The sequence below is a fragment of the Pogona vitticeps genome, chromosome 2 (assembly GCF_051106095.1).
Source record: "Pogona vitticeps strain Pit_001003342236 chromosome 2, PviZW2.1, whole genome shotgun sequence".
Lineage (NCBI taxonomy): Eukaryota > Metazoa > Chordata > Lepidosauria > Squamata > Agamidae > Pogona > Pogona vitticeps.
In genome coordinates, this window is record NC_135784.1 from 45,806,190 (window position 1) to 45,819,422 (window position 13,233).

General features: G+C 40.7%; 1 long non-coding RNA gene across 1 annotated transcript in view; it reads right to left on the bottom strand.

The window, feature by feature from the left end:
- Positions 1 to 12,969, bottom strand: part of LOC140704106 (uncharacterized) — a 30,124-nt gene extending 17,155 nt beyond the window's left edge. Inside the window, exons 1-2 of the long non-coding RNA XR_012083229.2 lie at positions 3,662 to 12,969; positions 2,436 to 2,479 (exon numbers count right to left, since the gene is read on the bottom strand). This is a non-coding gene — a long non-coding RNA (uncharacterized LOC140704106). The remainder of the gene's footprint in view (positions 1 to 2,435; positions 2,480 to 3,661) is intronic.
- Positions 12,970 to 13,233: the final 264 nt, after the last annotated feature.

Consider the following 13,233-nt stretch of genomic DNA (forward strand, 5'->3'; position numbering starts at 1 on the left):
CTTTCATGAACAAGACTACTTTCTTTCTGTTGGATAGCTCAGTGGTTTAGGTATCTGGGTAGGGAGTTTGATTCCCCACTGTGCCTCCTTAACAGGACTGGACTGATGATCTCTAGGGTACCTAGCCGCTCTGCAGCTCTAAAATGATGGTGTGTGGGTGATCACGGAACAAAGGAATGCTAATTGCCTTAGAACAAAGGAGTCGACAGCACGGATGTCCAAACCAGCGGAGCCTACCAGCAATACCTTAAGAGCTTTTTTATTTATTTAGCATGATTTACATAGTGTGTTGTGAGAGAAACAGATAGGATACTAGTTATCTAACCACAACTAAGATTGGCTAAAATAATGCTTTGATCTTGTGCTCTGCCTCTAAGTGAAAGGGCAGAATAAGGGGTTACCCCGCCGGCAAGCAGCTGCTGCATCCTGCCAGGAGTGTATGCACGTCACTGGAACCGAATGCAGCTACAACTTTAAGCAGAAATTTCCCATAATGATGATTATTAAGAAGAGGGTGGAGATGGTTTATTTTGTTTTGTAGATTGTTTTCTGTTTCCCCATAATCCTTAAACTAACTCACTGTTTTTTTTTTAAAAAAAAAAACCTTAATAGATGTCATCAAAATGGTTTTCTGAATTCTAGCTTTCCAACATTCTTTCACAATTCTGGAGTTCAGAACTACATCTAGGGGTGCCTCCAGACAGACAACTCAGAGTTTCCTCAGTCAAAAGCCCTGCATGGCTATTCTGTCCTTTTCTCTTTAAGATTTTTTTTCTTTTAAATGTTAGGTTGCAGTCACACCAGCAAAATGTTTCTGAGTTACTCCTCATGAATTTCGACTCTCTTTATGGGTTCAGACAATGCAATGCCAGTACCTCCACCTCAAATCTAGCCAACTGGAGATTACTGCTATATTTATTCCATGTTTCATCACACAATACAATCAACATCCCACTGAGTGTGTACTCCAAAACCAATTCATTTCCCATGCATCTGGTGCACAGTCCCACCTTCCTCATTTGCTGTCACTCAACTCCCTTAATTTTTTAAATTAATTTCAAACAGGAATGTCCCCCTACTGTCTTTTGACCACCACTGCAGTGTGCTGTGGGTTCTCTTCCATAGAGGGTAATGAAGCATGGAAATAGGAAGAAATGGCCCAGGTCAGTATGTGGTCAGCAAGGGTGTTTTGATGGCACAGCAATGTATCCACACAGATTTTTTTAAAAAGGGTAGGAAAGGGGGCAGAGGAAGGCACAGGAAAAGCAAGGGGGTATGTCCCACTCGGACGGTGTAGACAAACATACCACATCTAATTCACCCCCCAAAAGTGGAACAGTTAAAAAAGTATGAACCACTATCACAAGATATATGCCATGTGACCACAACAGGAAGCAGAAAATGTGAGAAAGAAGGGGGGCATTTCTCTTGTGTGACCACAGCCTCAATTTCTTTAAAAGGAGGGTAAATAAGCAACAATTAAGAATGTAACAATTCTGTCTGATCTTTCTCCATAAAAAAAATCAACTTCTGAAGGAGAGAAGAGCAGCACGGTACATGTCTGATCTGAAAGATACTAGGACTCTATACGACTTCTCACTAACAGAGCTTTTATCCAAAACTCAGAAATAATGGCCAGAATCCTGCTGGTTATTTATGCCAGTGTAAGTGCAATGGCGTTAATTGAAACAGTGAACTGTTGCTAGTTAACCGGCCACTGCTTGTATTTCTCACTGGCAGCCAATATCATTAAGACGACACAAGGGGGAAATGACTTTTTGTGCCATTGCATCACATTGCTGAAGCACAGCCAGACTGTCATCTCCTGTTGCACCTAACCTTTCCTGATAGAGGGCATGGGGATATGTCTATCAGGAGGTATTTGCCAAAAAACGCATCTTGTGGCAAAAGAACAAGGTTGTGTGAGCCTTATAATTCCAGCCATTTCTATCTGGAACAATCATATTTTTATAAGAACAAAAGCAACTAGGTTTCTTTAAAAATATAGATCATGTTTGAACTAAGAATGACTTGCTGCAGGCTGTCAACATAGCCCATAATGTATGCTGCCTGTCCAATCTGACAGACAATTTACATATGTATAGAATGTTCATTCCAAGTTCCCATATATGTACATTTATAAATGAAACACATTGTAACACATTGATCTATGTCAGAGAAAGAATTTAGAGCAACATTTTTTTTCTGATCTTCCAAAGCTCTGCTGTCTAATAAAATAATGGTGGGGACAAGCTTTGTGGGATAGTGATGGAGGTAAAGATGATATCAGATATTCTAGAATGCAAGCTTGCCAAGTTTGAAAAACATCATCTGAATTCTGCATAGTTCCCTTTGAACTGAGGGCTAATTCACAAGGCTGTTTCTCCTGTCCTCTGTGCCTATTGGCCATCCAAAGTTCTTACATTTCTACTCACCATCAGGCATCCTGCTTCTCTCCGACATGTTCTTTTAGGTACATCTATGGCAAGAAAAGACAAAAACAGCTCTGCTAGCAACATGCCAATGATCTAAGAAGACTAGAAATGAAGCACATGCTTTCATTCAAATATGTATCTCTGTAATTTCGTGAAATGAGCAATGAAGTTTCGTTTGCACGTTGTCAAAGAAGTACAAATGTCTAAAAACGAACTCATGCATTAGCTCCTTATCAGAGAGGCCTTTCTCAGTTACCGCCCTCATTTTTCAATATGCCTCACGTTCTTACACATCTTTGAGCTTCTGCTATTGTCTATGTGTTTTATTTTAACTTGATGGCATGCTTGTTTTTAGCTTGTTGCAAACTGCCCAAAATAGTGTCTTCCACTAATGAGATGATTGGTAAGTAAGTAAGTAAGTAAGTAAGTAAGTAAGTAAGTAAGTAAGTAAGTAAGTAAGTAAGTAAGTAAGTAAGTAAGTAAGTAAGTTAGTTAGTTAGTTAGTTAGTTAGTTAGTTAGTTAGTTAGTTAGTTAGTTAGTTAGTTAGTTAGTTAGTTAGTTAGTTAGTTAGTTAGTTAGTTCTTAGTGGCACTTAGTGCTACAGCTGACTACTACTTCTAATACTTCCCTTGGGTCCCCAGATGTTCTCAGACAACAAGTCCTAGAAAGTGGTGAATGCTAATGGGAGTTTTAGTGTAAGGACATCTGGGAACCACTGGTATATGTGTATGTATGTGTGTGGCATCCCCGCTCATCCTTCAAATCGCTCCCAAAGCACCACTCTCTTCTCGTTCAGCTGGCCACTCGGCAGCCATGGAGGTAGACTTGTCCTCCCGCCCCCTGCCTGGAGTGACCAGCTGAGCAGGAAGAGAGCAGCATTCTGGAAGCAGTTCGTATTCCTCTATGAATACCCCCACCTCTAGTGGCAGAAAATGTACTTTGGACACAAAAGGTCAAATAGCAGGTGATACCAAGGCACTCTGCTCAAGATCTCTGGCTGTGTTATCTTCATGACCAGAGGTCACTTCAAATGTACAACTTGTTTACCCTAGATGCTCAAAATCAACCATCTGATAAGAGTGCCCAAGCCCGGTGGTTCTAGAATGTGTTTATGCCTTGATGTCTGGTTCTGTTATCACTTTACTCGTTAATGAGATGTAATGTAAACATAGAATAGATGCACCTAATTACTATGCCATCAAAAAAGTATATAAAAGCTGGGTACCTTTGTTTGGGGAGCCTTAGCATAGGTTTAGATCTCAGGAAGATGCGGAGTATCTACCGATTGCCGTAGTCACCTGCCAACCACTCTCCAGCAGTTCTCAGCAAGCAAAAGGAGCAGGAGACCAATGTTTTTGTTCACTTTGATACCAGCTTAATTTTTTTACTTTGTTACTTTGTTGTTTATGTTTTCTGTCCTGCAGTCTAATTAAAGTTCTTGCCTTTCCTTCATTGATGTGTTCTTTGTCTTCAAGAACTTCTTGTCAGCTTTGGCAAGATGCTTCCACAGAGGAGCTGGCAAGAAAAGAGAGAGAGGGAGAGAGAAAATGAATGGATCAATCTATTTTCAGTTCTGGTTGCTCATTTCAGCCCTGCCTATCCCTGAATAACTGCTTTATACACATAGATTGCCCCTGTTATGAAAATGTCTTTCACACCCTGTTTTAAAGTTCGGAAAAGGCATGTATTGTTCCTCCCTGTGTTTCAGCAGTCTAATCACCAGCGCTCAGTTTTCCACTGGACCTGGGACAAGGGTGGAATGGCTGTAAGTTCTGTTTGTCATACAGTAATGGAAACAACACTGTTGTGAGAAATGGAAGAGGTTTTCGTTATGTTTCTCCAAAGTTAACAACTGACTGTGTTTCCATTCCGAAGCCCTGTCCTGGCACGGAGTCATTTTTCAAGCCATCCCATTGTTCATAAAAACAGCTGCCCCTAGGGGGAAAGAAAGAAGAAGCAAATGTTCAAATGAATGTCTCTCAAGACCTCAGCTAGCTGACAAATTTATATTGTCCAGCCCAAATTAGACCAGCTTTAGCCATGTCCACCGCCATTAGACTGGCAGCTATGGGTCTAATTTCATATTTATTCTTTCTCTTCCTTTGCACCAAACTCAGCACAGAAACCACTGGATTCTGCATGTTTGAAGCCAAAAATATCCCAACATGCATCTCAGAGAGACCATTGTGGACCACTGATGTTCGCTGGACCAGGCCGGAATCTACTGCGTGAATATTCTGCATTTAAGAAACTGTATAAACCTTCTGAATTGAAGAAACACAAGTCTTGAAGTACTTCAAAATCCCACCCCATTTGGTTATCTTTCCCCACTCATGTTAGAAACCTGAAGGCATTCAGGGGGAAAAATATGTTGTTGTTTTTTATGGCACATTACTCGAATACATTTAAACTCTTCTCATATGGGAGGAGAGTTACAAAGCAAGTACATGCTTGGCTGCCTATTGCAACAAGAATTTGACAATTCACATAGAGGGAAAAGGTCTCTGATGTATTCATGGTTTTATATGACCTCCATCTATTTGTTTAAAAAATAATTAGCTCAGCTTAGCTCTTGTAGTGTTGCATTTCCTCTTCTATTTTTTAAAGTACTTTTTCCTGTAGTGCTTTCATAAAAGCACAATGCAGGCTTTTATAAATGATTTGTCCGTGGCTGTACACTTTCTAAACTTTTATTTTCTATATGCCTTTACAAAGGAGACCAAAAAAAAATCCCCTGGGGTTTAATTTTATAGTGAAACTGATGGACAATTTTTATTTATTTATTTTCTGGAACAAAAACAATACCACCAACTGGAGTCCAGACACAAAAGTATTTATTTGAAAACCATTAATATAACAAACTGGCAAAATACTTTAAAACCTCTATTCTTCATCAAAAGTAAGAATTTGAAGAGATATAATCTAGCAGAATACTTTCCCTCACTGTAACTTTAGCTGAGCAGTAATTAAAGCCAATACTGTATACATTACACTGACTTGACACACATTTTAGATATCCCAAATTCTTCTCTCTGGAATCTGACCCAGGCTGATTCTAACCATCCCCTCCCCTGTTTTGTTAAGCATTTATCCCAGTGAACAGATTAAGACAAAACAGCATTTATCCCAATGAACAGATTAGGTCAAAACACAACTAATCCTACATATTAAATGTAAGGCTATGAGGGTGCTCATTTTTCACCCCATTGATTGGTAGCATGAATATGACTGATCTGGCTGGCCAGTTAAATGCCATCATTCTTCCCCAATGTGTGCCCATCCTGAAGCTTATTATTGTTATATGCCACAAAGTCAGAACTAATTTATAGTAACCCAAATAGGATTTCCAAGGTAAGTGAATTTAAGTAGTAGTTCCATCACCTCTCCCCCAGTGAATTTCTATGGTGGAGACAAGGAATTGAACCCAGGTCTTCTGAGTCCTACTCCACTGCTCTATCCACTACACAGCACTGGGTACATATTCTGAAGCTACTGCTTGGTAAAAGAAAACCACCAGCCCAAGTAGGAGTATAATAGTAATAGTAAAGTTTTGTCAACTCTATTCCAACTTAGAATGGCTCAGAATTAGTAGCCAGCAGACAGAAGTATACGGTTCTTCAATCCAGAGCATACAATTGCTTTGTTCTCTCTGTTCTTTCTGCTTATGGTCAAGGCCCTTTGCTGAAAAGCTGGATTGAGAGTTTGTGATCTACAACAGGAAGGCAGTGGGTGAGAAGCTGCCTCACCATTAGAGAAGGGCACTACATAAACAATGAACCAGGAAATTCATCAAAATCGCTAATACTGTATATTGATTCAGTTCGGTTCAAGTTAGTCAAAGCTGGAGAACCCAAACTTTCCCAAACCGAATGCATTTTTTGTGATTTCTGAATCTCCTGGTTCATTGACCCCCCCCCCGGGCCTGCCCACTGTACTTACCCCCTTGCCACTGTCCCCATTGCCTCCCAACCTTTTGCCACTTCTGCCTCCTCTTCCTTCCTCTGCCTCCGTCATCTTGACAGGCCTGCCACACGCCAGTGGCCTCTACGTATGTCCCTGCCTATCAGTCGAGAGGTGGGAATATGCACGGAGACCAGCTAGCCTGTGGAGTCATCAGCCTCTCAAGATGGCAGCTGCAGCAGTGGTGGAGGAAGAGGCAATGTCAGCGAAAGATAGGGAGGCAACAGGGACAGTGGGAAGGAGGGGCAGGCTGTGTGGGTGGCGCAGCAGCCATTTTTCTTTTTCTTTTTTTAAAGACACCTGTCTGTCCAAAAAACAAAATATCCCAAATGAACCAATGAGATTTGTGATTTGTGTGGGGAAAATTCATTAAGTCATGGTTTGTGGACCACCATTTTGGTAGTTCATGCCCATCTCTAGTCACCACCATTTCCTACTTAAAAACTACCCAACCCAATTGCTTTCACGGCCATAGGGAGAAAACCTCTAAAAAGATCTTCTGTAGAAAGGAAACTTAATGGGAGCCATTGTTTCCTCTTGCCTTTCTTCCATAAGTGTTCTAAACATTTCCCACAGAGCCTTCACTGCTAACCTCTTGCCACATTCACAGCCATCTTAACTGCAGCCTCCCTTTCAACTTTGCCTTGTCCCTCCCACACCTTAGATGAACAGAGGCAAATCTCAGAAGTGATTTTTCAGCAGAGGAACAGCAGTAGCGGGAAAGGTCTGCAGCCTTCTTTCAATGATTTTTACTTTTGTTTTAAAACAAGGGAAAAAAGGAAAGAGCTTTCCATGTCATTTTGGATTTTATTCTTAAATCCCTCCGTTTTAGTGAGAAAGCTAGCATACTTTCAGTCTCTCCCACTGAAAACAGTCACACATAAAAGTGCTTGATGCTCCCCAATTAATATGATACATAACTGGCTAGAACTCAGTTCATACCATCTTCCCTTTTCTGCAGACATCCCTTTACGTTATCAAGACTGCTTCTTGTGGAGCCAGGCATATTTTCATAGCAGGATTCCAGGCACTGAGGCAACCACATAAAGAATCATTCACCAGTGGTCTTCTAATCACATTTGAAAGTTGTCAGAGAAGAATAAATGAAGATGTAACTGAGAAGAAACGTGCAAGGAAGCATGCAAATGCAATATTTCCTTATCCTTCTGACAATTCTCAAGACTAGATCACATGTCAAAGAACAGGAAGCCTAACTTTTAATTTTGTTATCCAATTTGCAAAGTATTTTTAGTACCCAAATTCCCAGTTTACAATAAAACTGTTCACATGAGAAATTAAGTAGTATCTGAAAAGACAGTCATGAAATGTTTAAGCTGTCATTAAAATGACTGTAATTAGGACAAACTATATGAAAATTCTCTAAAATTGAGACCCAGGTGAATTAAAAAATTAAGGGGTATTTTATGCATTACTGTATCTTGTTGAAGGGCAGAGACTTCCATATGTAGTTTCCTTTAAGATTAGTGTGAGTTGCATCCATCAATCTCCATGGAATGAGATGCAAGATGGCAGCACAGCTCTTCCATTTCTACAGCACAGACAAGATTTGCATTTGAATTCCTTCCCTCCCCTCTAATTTGGAAAAATGGGCTACACAAAATTTGGAGTTTCTGGAAGAGAGCGCAACCTTTGGACCACAACTTGGAAATCAGAGCAGGTAGGCTTTGTGATTGGAATATCTTAGTGCTATAGACTTCTCCCAGCTTGGTTATAAACACATACACACAGTCATACAGATGTGGTAATACTCATGCAGGAGATTCTGTTTTCTGCTATATTTCCTCCAAGGAGCTTGCAGGAGAGCATTCGCTCCCCTCCCCCAGCTTTCTAGGAATTAGGTTGAGAGATAATGACTGGTCCAAGGTCACCTAATAACCTTAGGGTTTAATGGTATAAATAAAGTGTACTGCTCTGACTTGTAGGATAGTTACTAGGAAAATCAGATGAAAACTCTTACTCTTTATGTACAACCCAGGGTGTAAATCCAAGAGGCTCTCTGAATCTTAGCCAAAAGATGTAGAATTGTTTGGAGCCTCTATACCTGGCAGAACGTCTTCTTCTTCGAATGAGATCTGCCCACCTGACTCACACATCCCAGGCTGAGTGTTTGAGGACATTGACCCCGAGAGAGGCCCTGAAGGAGAGGACTAGGAATCAGGCCTTCTCAGCGATTGCACTATGCCTTTGGAGTCAACTCCCGCTCAATATTCACCTGGCCACTTCACTGGCTGCCTTTATGAGATTCAGACAGGCCTTCCAGAAAATTCCATCTTCAGTAATTGTCAACACCAAAATTAGTGATTCCGCCATCTTGACTGCTTTTATTAAATGTTTTCTGTTGCATTTTTAAAAGTGATGTTAGTATATGTCTATTATTTTCATTATTTTGATGTTTATTCTATTATAATTTAATGCTGTTTATTATTGTTCTTATTTTGTTGTAAACCGCCCAGATCTTTGATGCCAGATGGGTGGTATATACAGCAAATCAAACAAATAAACAAATAAATTGTGGGGAATCGACATCCAGCTTTTTCCTATTCTTATTTTAAAAAAATTATTGCAAAGTATGCCTTCCTTTCGACAAGGTGGACAGGGTCGATCACATTGGGATCATCATGTTGAAGGAATGCCAGCTGTAGCATCATCCTAATCAATGCATACCCACCCCACCCCAGCTACTTGGCCCAAAATAAAAATATAGAAAAACTGACTACTTAGGAAAAAATTCAGAAAGAGAATTACAGTATAAATAGCAGCTTGGCACACATTAAATGAAATATGAGAAGCTGTAGAAGTTCTTTTGGTTTGTGATAAACAAATTTGGGGGTCCCATTTTGCCTGACAAGACATCACCATAACACTTTACACCAATCTGATAGGGCGGATTGTTGTGTTAGGCAGCTTGGAGCTCAGGATCCTCGGTTCATTCTCTTGGACTTGACGGATCATCACCACCAAGTCAAGCAGTGAAAATAGTTCTGATTTTCAAGGTGATGTAATTTTACTTGGTTGCTTGACTGTTGATTGCTGCAATCTAAAAAAATGGCTTACTTACTTGAACAGTCCTGTCCTACTGTGCTGAGAGATGAAGAAATCTAATCCTTGTGTGTGTGTGTGTGTGTGTGTGTGTGTGTGTGTGTGTGTGTGTGTGTGTGTGTGTGTGTGTGAGAGAGAGAGAGAGAGAGAGAGAGAGAGAGAGAGAGAGAGAATGTGTTTTTCATCAGGGTTTTGTTAACCAACTATGCTTTATACACATGCCCAACCTCTATCCAACAATTTCAGGCTTGCTAACAATGCCATAAAACTGTAATTATAATAATATACTGTATTTTCCCTACAATGTATTTTCCCTGAAGCATAATAAATAGATTTAGGTAAATAGGAGAGATATGTTCAGGGTCGATATAGTCTCAATTTATTAACTAGCACCTGAACAAAATGCCCCCCCACACTGCCAAGTGAAAAAAGCACATTTATAAATTTTCAACCCAAGTAATGAATGCCAGATTTATTTCTTTATAAGTACCTGTGGATTGTGTTGTATTGCTTGTTAACAGATGCAAGTGGGCAATATAACTATTACATGAGGCAACAACAGAAGAAACCTAGTCAGTTTCTAAGCAACAGGCTCAGCATTGGCCATTTGTCAACACAGCCCCAAGATTTCCTCCGAAACTGTAAAAAATAGAGAGATGTTGGACAGGATACACTGATTTCTAGGAAAAGAACAAAGCATGAAATTGATGAATTGGAAAATAATATTTTCGGAGATTTCTTATAAAATCTGTAAAGCTAAATTGAAACCTGTCAAAACATTTCTTTGGGAACTGATGAATTTTTTTCTGTTGCAAGGCAGTGAAAAAGAGGCTGCTACTCCACATAATGTTTTGCTGATTACAACATCCTGACTTATTACTTATTAGTGAAGTGCAAGGAATCAACTCTTGCAGCTGCTTTTTGAAAACTTGGTCTGGTTCATACTTTCTGAATGATCTTTTGGCTAGATGCAATTTGGGGCTCCGCAAGCACACATTCATGGACAGTAAGGATGTAAGAATGCCGTCCAACCCAACTTGTATCCAAATATTTGCTATACAAATCAAGATTGGTTCAAACCATGTTGATCTGGAGGTAACATGAGCTAATTCATTATCAACTTTGTGAAAATATTTGCATGTTTCTGGATCAGAGAGAGAAAAAACTGAAAGTGTTGAAACAATAAAAGGCTATGACCTGGGTTTGGGGGCACAATGTTTTGGATTTTGGTTAAATTCTGCTCGCCGCGCGGCAGAACTGTAGGGACTCCCAGAGCAAAATTGACTTGTTCCCCAGAGTCCACCCCTTTTTGTCATCAACTGACACTTAAGAGTCTCAATAACTCACTCTGAGAATTTGAAGTAGAAAGACTAAAAACATTCCATTTTACTTTCAGTGGAACATATCAAACAGCAAACTGACAAATATGGTTGACTGGCTTTTAGCAACAGTTCTCAATAGACAAATTGCTTTCAACAGATTGACTGATTCCAACAAACAAAGGAGAAGTGGGGGGAAATTCCTAAGAGAAAAGCCTGGCCCTCTTTGAAATCAGAACCAAGAAAGGAACTATTAGTAAGTGCTGTTCTAGATTGACAGTCATCCCAGCCCAGAAAGGTCTCTCCCGGCTAAAACCACTAGAGGCAGCATGCAAGGATGAAAAACTCCAACAGTATGCAGGGACATCAATCTGGGAAATGCAATGGAGCTTCGGATTGTTGGCCAACTCTTGCCAGCTCTCATACTTTCTTCTGCCCATATGAAAAGTGTGATCAGGGAAAATGTGGGGGGGGGGGCTAAGGAGGATGTCCCTTGAGTGACTTCAGTCAGTAGTCGCACTTGCTGCAGTATGTAAACCCACTGTCTACACAGCCCAAACCAAAGTGCTGCATGTGAGATGTGGAGCCTGAGCATACCGAATTGGTTTGTCTTAAGATCACATAAGCCAATAGCTATCCCTATGCAAACACAAGAACAATATAACAGCCAAATTCCTGTGTATAATGAATGACACAATTGAAAGTGGTAGATTTTGCTGATTAGAGACTTCCTTTAGTGGTCTCAGTGTGCACACGACTTCATCTCATAATATGCAAGCTGTACACACCATGAAATTGCAAAAGGAAGCCTTTGCTCAGCAGCAACCCATCACGGCCAAAGACACCCTGCAGCAGAGACAGAGTCATGCAATACCATTTCAGCCAATATCACAATCAAAACAATGTTAACAAGAACCATGCTTAAGAATGAATAGCAATCACTCTATCATTTGAACCTTAAGGAAACAAAAGCAAATGTTAGTGCTTCCAAACATCATTATGATAGCTTCCATAAGACCAAGATATACACAAGGAAACACATTAATAAAATTTCACTTTATTATTTAATTTACCCCCTGCTTTTACTCAACTGCTAAATCCTTAATCCATGCTGATTTCATTCATCTGAAAGGACTACAAGTGCGTCTTATAGGCTGAACAATCTAAATGATTGGCATGCAAGTGTCTGCTGTAGCTGCAGAAAGATAAGCCTAATTGAGGCCAGTCCCGAGTAGTTTCCAGCATGCCTAGACTGGAATGGGTCTTGATTCACCACAGCTTCAGATGGCTTAACGTCAGCTCAGCTGGCCCTCAGCCATCTTGGCTAGTCCAGATTGTGCTCTAAGCCTCCAGTGCCTGTTTCTTCAAAATAAATGTTTATCAACGGCTTTGTGGAAACACTTAGCCTAACAATGTGATCTCTAACCATCTTGCCTCATGAAAAATGTTTAGAAGAGCAGTTTCTGCAAAACTCCAGAGGTCCTCCATTCTGGCACTCTCTAACCCAAAGACAGACTCCTGTGCGCTAAACAGCCTCTACCTCTATCAGTTTGTGTCATCCCAATTACAATGTGCCATGATGAGAGAACAGGGTCTCCTCACATTCCTAATGCCACAGGGAGGCCGGTAGTGCAAAAAAGAGATTTTTAAAGGAACATAAACATATCCCATTCCAATCAGCAATATACTCTAGGCACACAAATTCTCAAGCCAAATCACTGATGGAGGGGAGGGAGGCAGAGGATGTTGCCACCTCAATAAATCTCAAGCAGGGGGTTACTTGGCACTGAAAGTCTGATGCAGGGACTGGGTCCTTTGTAAATGTTACATCTTCAAATAACCTCCGTTCAAAAATGCCACATGCTCTGTGGAGAGAATCTAAGAGACTTAGCGAGGAGTAAAGATAAAGGACCACCATGTAGGCTTGTAACTGTCGGCTGTGCTATGGTTGTCAAGCTAATCAAAAGCGGCTTGTTTTACTCCAAGCTATTCATGGCATGCAAAGTGAGCGGAAGAGCCGAACACCTTAGCCAGCAAAGAGGGGCACAGCTGTCAAGGTGAGTAGGACTGTCACTGAGGTGAGTGTGATATCCCTGTAATAGGACCGAATGCTGCAACTGAACAGCTGCAATCGTTTCCTTGCATCTCTGTTGCAGAATTCCGATAAAAGAACTTCAGTGCCAACAAATCTAATATCTGCTCCTGCTCCAAATGAGGAGATCAGATGGAAATTCCTCTCCCTCGTCCAGAAAACAAAAGCTCTGAGGCTACCTGGCACGTGTTGATGGCAACGGGCCAAGAGAAGAGAAGGCCAGGAGGGTCCCAAGGGCCTAGACAGGACTGTGTTGTCAAAAAGAGAAAGGAAGCGTGCCCATTGGCAAACACAGAAAAGAGAGGCTGGACCTAAAGCGGGTCCACAATCAATTAAAACAACATAGTCAACACCCTTAAAAACACT